The sequence below is a fragment of the Siphateles boraxobius genome, unplaced genomic scaffold (genome assembly GCF_051911475.1).
Source record: "Siphateles boraxobius isolate OS27281-9 unplaced genomic scaffold, OSU_SipBor_1 61, whole genome shotgun sequence".
Lineage (NCBI taxonomy): Eukaryota > Metazoa > Chordata > Actinopteri > Cypriniformes > Leuciscidae > Siphateles > Siphateles boraxobius.
Window position 1 is genome coordinate 13,477,900 of NW_027509188.1, and position 15,083 is coordinate 13,492,982.

At 44.6% G+C, this 15,083-nt stretch overlaps 2 protein-coding genes across 2 annotated transcripts in view; both read right to left on the reverse strand.

Annotated features, from left to right (window-relative positions):
• LOC143718354 (uncharacterized) overlaps positions 1 to 10,745 on the reverse strand; it is a 71,202-nt gene extending 60,457 nt beyond the window's left edge. The window contains exon 1 of the mRNA XM_077209449.1: positions 10,690 to 10,745. The gene's annotated coding sequence lies outside the window, so the exon portion shown is untranslated. The remainder of the gene's footprint in view (positions 1 to 10,689) is intronic.
• LOC143718338 (uncharacterized) overlaps positions 1 to 11,562 on the reverse strand; it is a 207,772-nt gene extending 196,210 nt beyond the window's left edge. The window contains exon 1 of the mRNA XM_077209419.1: positions 11,526 to 11,562. The gene's annotated coding sequence lies outside the window, so the exon portion shown is untranslated. The remainder of the gene's footprint in view (positions 1 to 11,525) is intronic.
• Positions 11,563 to 15,083: the final 3,521 nt, after the last annotated feature.

A 15,083-nucleotide genomic window follows, 5' to 3' on the forward strand; every position in this document is an offset into this window, starting at 1 on the left:
TTACGTTAGTAACCGAGTACGTTCTCTTACGAGAGTATCTCTCGTACTGCGTAATATCTTACGCTATGGGGAACACAATGCAAAACGACGTGCGTACTGGGATCCGACACCAAAGTCCCAAGGGCAGTAGCCCGGGGCTCATATAGTGCATAATCACCATAGACTCACAGAGAGTCGGAGAAGAGAGGCTGCAAGCATCATTCCCCATGAAATAGCATCCTACAGGAGCTAGTTATGTTAACAGTGTTTCACGCAGACAGGGTGAACGTGTTCAGCCTGAACTGGGTAATACTACGGGTTATTCAACACCCATGGAGCTGTTTTATCGCTCAGTGAGCGATGCACAAGCAAAACTCAGCATCTGGGCCGGCACAGCGGGGCAGATAGCACTGAATTCTATACCAACAGAAGCTTGGCTTGTAAGGCGGGAACCTCTAGGTTATAAAACCGTATAAATGTAGACGGCGAGGCCCAGCCCGCGGCCGTACAGATATCTTGCAGGGTAACCCCACTATACCACGCCCACGACGAGGCCACGCCTCTCGTGGAGTGCGCTCTGACACCCAAAGGACAGTGCAGGCCCTTAGAAGTGTAAGCCAGTGCTATGGCGTCGACTATCCATCTGGATAGGCTCTGTTTTGATGCGGCCAGTCCCTTGGAGCGTCCGCCAAACAAAACGAAGAGCTGCTCGGTCTGTCTAAAGACAGACGAGCGGGACACCTAAGCTCACAGTGCCCTGAGAGGGCAAAGGAGACTCGCATCCTCCTCCTCATCATGAACCGAGAGAGCGCACAGGGAAATAACCTGGGCCCTGAACGGTGTGTTGAGGGATTTGGGCACGTACCCGTGCCTTGGTTTGAGTATGACTTTTGAGTCATTAGGCCCAAACTCCATACATGACGCGCTTACTGAAAGCGCTTTTAAGTCCCCTATGCGCTTCACTGAAGCGAGAGCCAAAAGAAACACTGTTTTGAAAGACAGATGCTTCATGTCTGACAAATGGATTGGCTCGAACTGGGCACCTTTCATGGCTTCCAAAACCGTAGAAAGGTCCCACACCGGGACTGAAGGAGGTCTGGGAGGGTTCAGCCTCAAAGCTCCCTTGAGGAATCGCACGACTAGGTCATTTTTCCCCAGTGACTGGCCAGACACAGGTTTTGTAAACGTTGCTATGGCCGCCACGTACACTTTGAGCATGGATGGGGTCCTGCCCTTAGCCAGCGTGTCCTTGCTCTTGGAGAAATATTTCGGACGGTGAGCGTTCTCGTGGGACGCGAACAGGTCCACCTGCGCTCTGCCGAATGTCTCCCACAGCAGTTGGATCGTCTGCGGGTGCAGCGACCATTCCCCTGCTGGGACATTGTTTCTGGACAGTCTGTCTGGTCCCAGATTCAGGTGACCAGGCACATGCGCCGCTCTCAGTGAAAGCAGGTTGTGCTGAGCCCAGGTCAGGAGGCGTTCCGTTAGCCTGTAAAGGTTTCGGGACTTGATGCCGCCCTGGCGATTTATGTATGCCACCACTGACATGTTGTCCGACCGGACCAAGACGTGGTGACCCTCTATCTGGGGACAGAAGCGCCGTAGCGCGTTGTCGACTGCCATCATTTCCAGACAGTCTATATGTAGGAGCTTTTCCCGTTCTGACCACTGGCCAAAGAACGGTCTGCCCTCGAGCAGCGCTCCCCATCCCGAGGTGGAGGCGTCCGTGGACACCACCGTCACACTCGAGGGAGTCCCCAGACTCACACCTGACTGATCCAGTCGGTTATCTTCCAAGGTTCCAAAGCTGAAACGCATTTCAGATCGACCCGGAGGCGAAACCGACCAGCGGTCCATGCCCTGGGCAGAACTCGCGCTTTCAGCCACAGCTGCAGTGGGCGTATGCGAAGCAGGCCCAGCTGGAGTACTGAAGATGCCGAGGCCATGAGGCCCAGCATTTTCTGAAACCTTTTGAGCGGGACTATAGAGACTATGAATGTCCAGTTCTCGCTCTGGCGACAGACGTGCTGTCATAGACAGCGAGTCCAGCACTGTTCCCAGAAAAGAGAATTTCTGGCTGGGAAACAGCGAACTCTTCGCCCAATTGACTGTGAGACCCAGATTCTCGAGATGCTCGAGTAATGTGGTTCTGTGTTCTATGAGTGCGAAATACACTGGAACAGTCACATTGTCTGGAACTGAACGAGCAAGAAGTTTCGGTAGAGTCTGGCCGCGGCGAGACTTAAACACCGTGGGTCTTAGCTGACTTTATGTGTGTTGATTTCGTTTTACAGAAAACGTGCACATGCAGTGTGTAGTGTTTGTGGGCACTGGGTTGTGGGCACATTCACTATATTTAATGCACAATGACATGAGTCGATCTCATTTGTGCGAGCTCTGCACTGTGGCGGGCTGTGTTTGTGTGTAGAAATGAGCACTGGGCTGTGGGCATTTTTATTACACTCATAACACCATCGGCTGTGGCCGGAATACTAGAAAATACACTGCTTATATGATTTTTCTGGGTCGCCGTGGAAACAGCATATTTGTGCAGGCAAGCGGGCCATGGTACCGGCTTGTTTACTGCAAAATACACTGGAACAGTCGCATTTTCTTCTGGCCGCGGCGAGACTAAATTTTATCTGCTGCAAGAGCTGGGCTCGAACACGGGTCTCCCGTGCGAAGGCTTTGGGTTTCGCCACTGAGCCACAGGGGGAAACGACAAAAGCTTAAAATAGCTCAAGCAGATAAGAGAGCGTCATCACAGTTTCGTGTGTGTTGGCGTTTGTTTGCAGGCGTGCGTGTTATACAACAGGCTCATTGCTGCAATATTGACATTTTCAGCCACTCAAACTAAGAGGAGCTGAGAAATGTTTGAGAAATGGAGATTGGTCCGGCCTCGGCGGGACTAAAAACACACTCTTTCCTCATTTCGCCGATGACGCATGCCCACGGGGGGCGGGGGCGGGGTAGCTTTCTTATAACGTAAAGAAAGCTAGCCGCGGTTTTGATGCTGGCCCGTTTCCCTGACGACTCGCGGGCAGAAGGGGGGAGGTCCACAGAGCTCGCCCAATCCTCACTGTCCGACGCCAGGATAGAGCAGCTGGTCCTCTCTACAGATGCAGCTATCTCGTCGTCATTAATTGCAGAAGTGGCGGCCGTTGTCCGTCAGTGAGCGACTCGAGTGAAGCTGGTGAAGCTGGCGGGCGAACCGGCGAGCTATCACGAGCTGGAGAAGGCTCGGGGCTGTTTCGTCGACCTCAATGGCGGAAGCGGTGGCGGACGCTGTCCATCGGGGAGGGACTCGAGCGATGCCGGCGAAGCTGGCGGGCGAACCGGCGGGCAGGAGAAGGCTCGGGGCCGCGCTGGGCACGACGCTTTTTACGGCGCGGCGCTACAGCGGGCTGAAGTGCAGGCTCTGAGAATGATGCCAGGCGAGTCCTCAGAGTCACCGTCGGCAGTAGCTCAAAGTGAGCTCTCTCTCGATAGGCTGCTGCTGTTGCCGCAGGGCAGCCAATAGGCGCGCAAGCCGTCTTGCCTATGTCTGCATGCTGCTGCACAGCGTTTTACATTAATTCAAAATTAAGGATAATTTTTGGCTTCAATATCTCGTGGAAAAGAGGTTTTCCCCATAGCGTAAGATATTACGCAGCACGAGAGATACTCTCGTAAGAGAACGCACTCTGGACAGAAGATCGCAAAGACAGAGCAACAGGACATTGTCCTGTCCAAACATTTATCCCTTATCTCTGCATCCCCCTCTCCCTCCTCCCCTCTCCCCCTGAGTCAAGTCACCAAAAGTTCACTGAGAATGCCTATATAACACATATGATGTATCTTGTGAATCTATTGTTTTTCCTTTTCATGTTTGGTTTCATTTTAAATGTCTCAGTGCGATTGGTAAAATGGTCTTAATTTCATTGGAGTCTTTGAGATTATAAGAAACATTGAGAATTTAAGAGAATCCTGTTCTCCATTGATGCCTTTCAAGATACCCCCCCCTCTCCCTCGAGACCAGGTGTTACCCCCTGGGGTACAGGAAATGGCCCAAAGCAAACTCTGAAAAATATTGGTACAACCCTTTTGTTCTGGTCTGGGTATTTAAGGCTAGGCAACAGAGCAGTCTTTGGGGGGGAACTGTAACCAGGAAAACCCCCATGCAGTGCTGGGTCAGTGGCTTCTCGAGTCTAGCACTCAGAATACACACACACCACTGTGTGTCTCTGTCAGGAATGCATTTCTTACTCTTAGAGTCATCTTTGAGCAATTGATGTTATGTATTTATTATTTCTGAATTGGCTTTTAAACATTTACTTGTGGAATTGGCATGATACATTTTTACCTGACAAATAAAATGTTATATTTGATTTATTCGGCATTACTCTGAAATCCTTAAGGGTAAAATAGTTTGCAGTGCATCCTCTGACTATTTCAGAACTGGCTAGTTTGTGATCGTGAGCGCACATTCGTAACGTGACATCTCAAAGCGATATCGGGTCCTTAATGAATAAATATTTGAAATTATGGGATGCCCAAAATAATCAAAGATCTAAATTAAATCATAATCAATATTTAGGATTATTTTCTAATAAGAAACCAATTTCAACTGATAATCAAATTTAGATTGTGAGTCAGATTAACAGAGCTAAAGTAATATTGAAACTAAATTCTAATAAATAAGGTGAACTTCACCGAAGCGATGAAAGACCTACAATCATCATACCTTCGCCCACACCATTGGATTCCGTCGTTGGGCCAACGGGTGGCCCTTACAATTGTTACACCCCTACATTTTATATGTTGAAACGAATCCTTGAGCCAAAAGATGGCATCATCTCCACCCTGGCTGTCATCAACGCTAATGTACATTTCCTGAAGACAATGTAAGTGATGCTCGCAGTGGCGAAACTCAGGACTCGGTTGCTAGGGTGTTGTACATGATTGCATACGAGCCAACAAACATGTCTGTACGATGTTGTGGAGCTGATATATGGCTTCTATATGTTGCAACATGGTTGCTAGGTGGCTATAAACGGTGGCTAGGGTGTTCTAAGTGAACACTATATCGATATATTTGAACTAAGTTCCTTGAATGAGTCTTGAATGGTTTAAATCACATTAAAAGCACTTTTTCTGTTCACACATTTTGGGTGTGTTTAGCACATAAAACAGCGCGCGAGTCGTTTCGCGCTTGAAATGGTTTAAAATCACATTTTCTGTGACCGCACTTTTGTGTGCACTTTGAAATGTTTATTTAAGAAGTATCTGATACCTGACCTCAAGCAATGTGAAGAACAAAAAATTTCACACATTTGTAAAATTGCTCTTTATTTGAATGAGTGAGTGGCTCTTAAGCCTACTGCTTCTAGAACGCGCACTCCTGCAGAGGGAAATGAAAAATCCAGGGCCCAGCAGGCCATCCATTCACTGACCACTTCAAGCAGACAAGGAGTAGGCCAAGGCCACGGACGCACGGATGTTTCCTCTGTAGGCCGCAATTGGTTTGTGGTGCTGCAAATATTTTGTAGGTGTGAGAAACTGCAAAAAGTTGGTCTTAATTGCCCGATTAAGCTGTGTGCTGAGACTTGAAAAATGCGCCACCAGGGGGATGATTTCTCTCTGTGTCGTGTCAGTCAAAGGCAAAGGTTTGGGTCTATCAAAGATGTTGAGTATTTTTCTCAGAGATGAACTAGAATAACCACATTGCCTCAGAGCTGTGAAGAGGGTTTTGGTTGCTGAGAAATAAAATGTCTGTTCTGTGCAAATCCTCTTGAAACGGAGCAGTTGTGACTTTACAATACCTCTAAATTTGTGTTTGGGATGAAAACTGTGTTTGTGTAATAGTGAGTGAGTATCTGTCTCTTTAAAATAGACCCAGAAGTCCAAATTTCCGGTGTAAAGGAAACTGGGGCTCTTGTATGACAGGACATCCAAGAAGTTGACTGATGAACTGTAAATTAAATTTTAATAGAGGCCTGGTGTGCATTCACGTAGTCAGTGAAAGCGAGAAAATACTCCATTGAGTGTGTCCAGACACCCCAGATATCATCTAAGAACCTGTAGTAGGCAAATCTTTGATAGACCCAAAATCATTTCTACTAGTGCTATAATTAATTATTATACCCGCCACATAGACCCTAAGCATGGACGGGGACAGCCCGTCAGAGAAACGATTCTGGAGGAACTCCAGCATTGAAGCCACCGGGCAGTTAACTGGGTCCAGCTGACGTTCTCTGCACCATGAAATACAAATTTTCCATTTAAAAGCATAAAGTTTCCTCGTGGAGGGGGCTCTAGAGTTTAAAATGGTCTCAACAACCTTGGTTGAGAGACCAGAGTTTGTGAATTGGTACCCCTCAGGGTCCAATCCAGCAGCTTCTTGGGCTTCAGCCAAGGGTGAAGTATCACAACCTCGGGCTGAGGAGGGAGGACCATCTTGATCCGGATTTATCGCAGAAGGCCTGCTAGGAGAGCCCAGATGTTTGGAAGCCATATTCGGGCCAGACAGTACGGGGCTACTAGGAGTAATCTCATCCCGTACTGTCGAACCCTTTTGCACTATTACCCCCGGGGGCAGAACAATCGGGGAAAACATACACAGACGTGGTCTCAACCATGTCTGTATCATGATATCCAGATCCAGCGGAGCTGGAAGAGCACGGGAGAGGTGGCGCGGAAGGTGGCCGTCTGCATGAAGGGGAGATGGGAACACCTCCGGCACACCGACCTCCATCCCGGCTAAAGCCAACTTGGGGTGGAGTTTGAAATTCCCAGGGCCGCAACCCCTGCCTCGACAGGATGACTGACCCCTCTTTGATCAGAGAGACCACCGACGTATTGTCTGAAAAAAAGAACCTGATGGCCTCTCTGAAATCTCCTCAGATCCTGCATTTCCAACACAGGTTCTATGAGCAGGAACCATAACTTCCTTCCCATGATCAGAAAACGAGGGCATATGCGCGTAACTCTGGTCATGCGGAGTGGGTTCCCTTTCGGGAAAAACCCACTGGTCCTGAGCCACTGCTACAGGGCCCCCACGTACAGCAGGCCAAAGAATATGTTGAACGCTGTTGCCAGTGAGCCCACTCTTTGATAAGGTCATATAGTGGTGGCCTGGCCTAGCTTGATATTCATGACTATGGTCAGGAATGACTATGAATTTCCAAGCTGGAGAAAATTGTGCCTGCATCGTGACTATAACCTACACCGCCCCCAGGAATCGGTTTCTCTGAATGGGATCTAGTGATTTTTCCTAGACTCTGAGCCATATTCTCAAGTACCTACCGAGACGCAGAACAACACCTCGATGTTGAACCGTCTGCTTTAGTAGTCAATGGACGGGAATGAGGATGCCCTAAAGCCTCCATGGAGCTAGGACAGTGACCATGCATTCCGAAGAGGTGCGGGGATACAATACTAGGCCGAATGGAAGAATCCTGAACTAATGCGCTTTTCCCCCAAAAGCGGATCTTGGAAACTTCCTGTGATAGGGTTAGAGAGGAACGAGGATCTATCACGACAAACCAGTCCTCGGAGCTGGTTTGACTGACAGTCGGTATCTTGAATCTGAACCCCAATAAACGTTGATGCAGTACCTTGAGATCCAAAACAAGGCCTAGCTCCCAACTCCTGGTCGAGGCCATCCTAACCCGAGAGACAGTCCTCAGACCTGTCTTCGGTATGGATGGCTTTGTGCGAGAATATTTCCTCTGGCCCCAAGCCTTATACAGGGGGGCACGAGAGGCAACCTTCTCAAAATATGAGGAGCTGGCGGCTGTCCCAACCCCATGAGACCAGGGGCCTCATGTATAAAACTTTGCGTAGATTTCATCCTTAAAGTGTGCGTACGCACATAAGTTTTCAGATGTTTTCAGATAAGTTTTCGTATAAAACCGTACGTACGCCAAAACCTGCGCAAGGTTCACTTTATAAATCTCAGTCAGCGGAAGAATGTGCGCACATGCGTCTCCTCCCCGAAATAACCATATATGGAGCTTACAACGCCTAGTTTTACTATGCATATCCTCATCTGCATATCATTTGCATATGATTATTCATCCACGTGATACCATGTTTAACGATACAAGATATTAGAAAAATATGAAATACGGATGTGCCGTCACATTACATTAATAAAAATCATAAGCCTATCCTTGCCTTGTTTTTGAATAAATAAATCAAATAATGTAAAATACATTTCAGAGAAAGATTCTCAATCTCACTGGCCAAATAGTATTTTTAATTGATTATATTTTTAATGGAAACAGATAGACCTTGTGCATTATTTGCACGAAACTATTTTCTCAGACAATCTGCTATTATCATGATAAGCAATTATGTAAAACATTAAAACACAGAATGCCAGAGGAAAAGTGTTCAAAAGCATTGCATCCACAACAAATATTTCTATTTATTGAATATAATTTTTTTTTGTAACTTCTCAGTAATGATTTCATATAGTTTAAGTGTTTAACTCCATTAATGGGAATGGCATATTTAATCTAAATGTTTATATCAAAAGTAAAACATAGTTTAAATCATTATTTTATTTATTTAAAGTGTCATTGTGAACATGCACTCTATGTATGATTATGACTCATAATAAAGATTTACGGTTTTACTTCATCTGCCGTTAGATAGGCTATATCTGCGTCAGTTTCACTAAACGGCCCAACGCGCTCGCTGGCGCGGACATTTAAGAAGGGATGGATATTGGCTTCAAGTGATAGGCTTGGTGAGTGAAATTATATTTGTATTATCTTTCTGTATATGTATCATTTTCTTTAGATTTTCTGTCTAAAAGTGACCAAAAAGACATTTAACTCCAACTCACCATCTGTGTCGCCAATTCCCTTTGTCTCCAGAATGTGCGTACGCACGGTCAAGAGCATCCTTACGGTGCGCACTTATTTACGCCAAGTTTATTTTTTATAAATCCCGATATGTGCGTGGAAAAATGCATATTTCTATGCCCATTTTGTGCGTACGCAACGTTTATACATCAGGCCCCTGGACTGACAACTGGGGATAGCTGATTGTCGCTCTGCCTCCTGAAGCCTCTCGTCGTCAAAGAGGCCAGAAGGCGAAAGGGGGGCATAGAGAAGGAAGGCCCTGTCCTTCTCCCCGATCCCCAAGCGATTTAGCCATAAATGTCTCTCTGAGACGACTAGTGCTGCCATAGAATGGCCAATGGCACGGGCCGTCTCTGTAATTATACGGAGAGATAAGTCAGCCACTCTACGAAATTCAGTAATACCATGGAGTGAGACCTCCCAGTTATCATCTACCTCCTTGAGGAGGTCAGCCTGGTATGCCTGTAATAACCCCATCGTGTGTAGGCATGCATCGGCTCGACCCACCGCCATATATGCTTTTCCTAACAAATTTGATGTACGAGATTTGGAGGGAAGTGTCTGAGCTATCAGGGGTGACGCAATGTCGAGGAGAAAATATTTCACAAAATATTCCTCTACCCGAGGTATCACCTCATAACCATTCTCATTAGATTCCCTAATGGATGAGTAAATGGGGGGGGAAATAATTGAGATGAACATGGATTTTTCCACGATCTCGATACCTCAGTATGGAGATCAGTGAAAAAGGGAAGGCTCTGACACGAGGATTGTGACTGGGTCTGCAGGACGCGCTCATTCATTTTATTTTTCTTAGTCGCTTCCTACTTATAAAATGGCCATTCAACATTTAATTTAGCCACTGCCCTGGTTACAACCTCCAGCAACTCCTCAATAACGGGAATATGGGGTGGCGAATCCTCATATCCATGTGATTCGGTGTTGGGAATATCTAACTCCTCGTAGCCAGATAAACCAAACACCGGGTCTTTAACACGGTCAGAAGAAGCCGCAGCGCAGGCTTCCGAACCATGCATGAGACCAATGGAGCTGGTTAATAAACACCGACAAAGGGTAGTAACCGTCTCAGTATTATATGCCAACCCCACGTGCGAATCCATGCATACAAGCAGTGCGCTGCCTCAACAGACACGGGAACTGATGCACTGGAAACGCGAGCCTGATCTATTTGATTGAACAGGCTCAAACGGGAGCGGAGCTTCATCATAGGTAATGAGGACAGCGCCCTTGCTCCACTCCCAGACAAACAACATAGAACGAGTGCGTGTCATCCTCGCTCAAATAACGTGGGCAAGGGGACGCACACTGCCTGAGTCGTTTTTCTATATTCTCCATATATATTGAGATAGACAGACAACACCAAATAAGACCATACAATCACACAGAACGCTTACTGAAGACAGAAAGCTGACGCGGCTATGTTCCGGTGTCCTTTTATAGCTTCCGGATCACCATCACAATCAACGTCACGAGTGACGAAAGACATAGCACCAGTCAAGATTGGAGCAGTTCCACTACAGAATTCAGACGTATCATGCCGAAGACATTCTCCAAAGTGTTGAGTATCGCTGCAGCTTGAGTTCCCTTATGAAAGGGAACATAAGTAATTGTAAATCAGGTTATTAAATGTTAAATATAAAGTAATATCTGTAAACCTTAAGTTAGCATTACTTTGGCAAAATGTATTCAAGTATCTAGAATCTAAATATATAGCATAAATAATTTAGCCTACATATCTGAATTATACTGCAGAAATATACACTGAAATATAATTATTCAAATTACTAGTTAAACTAATAGAGTTCACAGTTTGAACAACATTGAATGTAAAACTTACTTCTAATAAATCACTCACTCAAGGGAACGAAAAACATGCAGCAGCCTGCTTGGTGTAAGAAAGCAAGTCAGTCTCTCCACCTATGTATATGGACTGCCCTTTTATCCTAGTTCAGGCATGCCCTGACTTGTCCATGCCCGTGCAAGCACCAACAAAGTCACATACATAAATATACCTCCAGGGGGCATTGTTGGGTTTTCGTACAGTCTGCAAAGTGCAAAACCGAAGGAAAGCTCGTTTTGAGGAAAATTTAAATATTAAAACAATGTTATTCAATATTCAGCTCACAAGATATTGAACGCAGAAGTCTGCAAATGTGCGAATATAAAACCAACTTTACTCAAGTTGCAGGAAGGATCATGTAGGAAGTTGAGTAAAGTTGGCAATAAATTCACAGATTCGAACTTCCCGGATCAATAACTCGTGAGCTAAACGTTGTTACTACACAAATAAAGCCTCTTTTTAATCATAGTAACGTAGACAAGCAGCTACAACCTAATTTTCCTTGAAACAAGCTTTCATTCACAGTGGACAAAATACATTGATCTCTATGCACAGGCTGAGAGACTTGTTTTTTTCCAAAATAAGTGTTGTAGTATAACCATCAGGACAGCAGTGGTGTTTGAACACTATAGTGTGTGACAGTGAAGTTATTGACTGTTTTCGTAGTAACACTAACTGGGTTAGTCCCCAAAATAACGCTCTCATCATATTGTTAAATAAAGCATTGCAATGTTTCAAGAATGGTTCATTTATTGTACATAGCTTGTATAAAAACAATTGAACTGACTGAATGGTTTAAATTGATTTAAACACTTATGTGTAAAAACTCAAACCTTTCGGCAGCCGAATCACAACAGACGCAGGAGCGCAGCGCAGCCTGATGATGTCACACACCTAGACCAAAATAAAAGTCCTGTTCACATGATGCTGCTGTTTTTCTTTTGCATCCAAAAAAATATTAATAACTGGCAATGAGAGAGTATGAGATTCTGTCTAATAGGCAAAACTGTAATGTTTGGGTGCAGAAACCATTTATACCAGATATTACAGTAGTGTATGATTTAATAAAGAAAATTTCATATAATGTGTCATTGGCAATATGACCAAAATCATATTTCAAGATGAGACATTTTAACAATAACACCAGGGGCCTCATGTATCAATCTTGCGTACGCACAAAAACTTTGCGTACGCCAGCTTTCACGCTCACGGTCGGATGTACTAACAGTGAAATTAACGTGAGAATGTGCGTTCCTCCACGCCAATTTCATGTCTGGCGTACGTACATTTCTCATAGTTTTTGTCTGTTGGCGACTCTTACAGGCAATGAAGTTAAGTTGGAAACATTACACAACGAATTGTTCTACAAATCTATCGCACTACCACCTGTGGGAAGCATTGCTATTAATTTGCAATTTATAAAATAATTTACACATATTGTCACACGAGCCTTATGGGAATATTCTATCAATTATGCAATTAAGTAAGAACATATAAAAGCATATGCAAATTGATACAACCCTTAGTCTATGGCAATGGCAGCTTTGGGCTTATTAGAGGACATTGCTAATAGCAGAATCCGAAGAGAACGAGTTTTTAGGGACCACAATGATTTTCTGGCCCAGGATGATGACTGGCTTATCAGCTGTTTCAGATTTCCAAGGGCTATCCTCTTGGAGCTCTGTGCTGAGTTGGGTTCGAATGTAGAGAGAGAGACAGCGAGGAGCCACGCAATACCCGTTCCCTTGCAGGTGCTGACAACACTTGGTTTCCTGGCAATGGTTCTTTCCAAAGGGAACTGGCATTCAAAATCATTCAAAAAGATTCAAAAACATACTAAAATCATGAATCACATAAAATAATCAATCTACTCTAATTAGAAAGATTGACTACTCTATTCCATAAAAAAGCCTTAACCTGATGTCTAAAAGCCCCTCTAGTATTTACATTTTTGAGGGAAAGCGGTAAATTATTCCACAATATTATACCAGTATAAAAAAAAGAACTTCTGGCTGCATTATTAACTCTGGGCACTTTACAAGAACGGACACTGGCCCTAGTATTATGATTGTGCTGTGAATTAACCATTTTTATCTGGGAGTATAAATATTTGGGAGCGGAGCCATTAATGACATTATACATATGATTCAACTTTAACTGCTCCACTCTAACATGTACTGGCAGCAGTCCTACACTTTTAAAATCATCTCTACCAATATGGGTCCAGGGGGGGTGCATTTAACAGGTAGCGGATAACATTATTTTGCATCACTTGCAGTCTGTTTTTAAGTTTAACTGATAATCCACAGTACCAAGCAGAACATGCATAATCGAAATGACATTGAATCAATGATACAACCAGTAATTTCTTGATAGAAAAATCTAAATGCCTTGTTCTGCGATACAAGAATTTCAGTTTACCTGCACACTTAGATAGTATTTTATCAGCAATGGATTTACAGGTTAATGACTGCTCTAATGTTAACCCCAAGTATGTAACACTTTTCTGAGACAGTATTTCAGTGCCATTGCATGTGACCTTAAGTACATTTGTTTTAGACAACTTCCTTTTTGTTCCAAATAAAATTGACTCAGTTTTAAAATGTTGACTCAGATGTATTGAAAGCCTGTTGTCAATAAGCCACTTGCTAACACTATTTAATTCAATACCGAGAGTCTTCTCAATCTCGCTGATATCACCCCCAGAGACCAACAATGCAGAGTCATCAGCATATAAAAGCAGCTTACATTCACATTTCACTGCAGCTGGCATATCATTGATATAAACTAAAAATAGAATGGGGCCAAGGATTGAACCTTGGGGCACCCCACAAGTAATATCCTGAGGATCTGATATGGTCCCCTCAACATCACAAACTTGAGTTCTTCCAGTGAGGTAAGAGGTGAACCATTTCACAGCAGTATTTCTAAAGCCTATACTTTGTAGCTTTGATAGTAATATTGCATGGTTTACAGTATCAAAGGCTTTTTGCAAATCAAGAAGTATCATGCCCACATACTTTCCTTCATCAAAGTTTTGTCGAATATAATCACATAAATGAATAAGACAGGTTTCAGTAGAGTATGCTGCTCTAAATCCCGACTGAAGTTCATACAGTAGATTTTGTTTGACAAGATACTCTTCCACCTGCTCATACACCAGACGCTCAAACACCTTCGATATGGCTGACAGAATTGATACAGGCCTATAATTACCAACATCTGATCTACTATTTTTCTTAACCTGTTAACCGTTGCCAGAGCGCCGGCGCACTGAAGCGTTTTTTGTTTAAATAGTTCAAAGTTACTATCAGATTTAAAGTTATGACCTTGACAAACTATACATCATTAAAAAGATATAAGACTCAGGTTTCAGTATTTGACCACTATTGTATTCTGAGAAACTTATAGTGACAGTTATGTCTTAATTTGTGTCTGGAGTTATGTAATCAAAAAATGAGTCGATACCTTTAATATGAATTATGAGCATCAGCCACTCTCATTCAGAAAAAAAACTCCTGTGAGGTCGTCATGACAGCGCTTGACAAAACAACGTCCCTCAGGGCTTTTAGCTCAAAAATGTGCAGATTTGGAGAAATATTGATAGATTCTCATAGGTTTACATCAGTTCCCTTTCGAGGGAACTCGAACTGCGTCGGTTACGACACTAGGGGAACGCCCTTCAGCGTAGCGCGTCTGAATCCATGAATGAAATCGAATCCAATCCTATTGGCTTTGCGTGATGACGTAGCGAGTGACGGCATACACGGATGTGTACAAGAGCACACCGGCACAAGCAAGGTAAGCTTTTTGCTATTCAGCAAGCGCTCTGTGTATCTGTGAGTCTTATTTGGTGTTGTTTGTCTGCTTTGAAAGCTAACAGTATGTCTGAATAATTCAAGAAGTGTGTGTTCCCATGCCCGCGTTTTCTCACGGCTGGGGATACACATGAAATGTGTGTGTCATGTTTGGGAAGGCAGCACGCTCAAGCAGCTCTCGAGGGGGCTGCTTGCGCTCATTGTGAGTCTCTTTCTGTGAGAGTGCTGCGTTCTCGACTGGCTTTATTTACGGAAGATGGCCAAATGCGTCCCCCCCACGGTTCGGGTCCCGCATCTGCCGAGGCAATGCGGCGGCTTTCATCATGGGGATCGCAAAGAGATCTGGTTGAGGGCGAGACTGCCGAGGCATATTCTCGTTCCTCTTCTTATGAGTCCGATTCCCCCATTCCCCGTTCGGGAGCCCGCTCCGCGGCTTCTCTCGATCGGGATGACGTTCCTGTTTTACAGCTGTCTAATTCCGAGGAATTAGACATGCTGAGTATTGGGGATGAGGATCATATTACCACACACCATTCTGTTCAGCCAGCACCCAACTATAGTGAATTAGTGGAG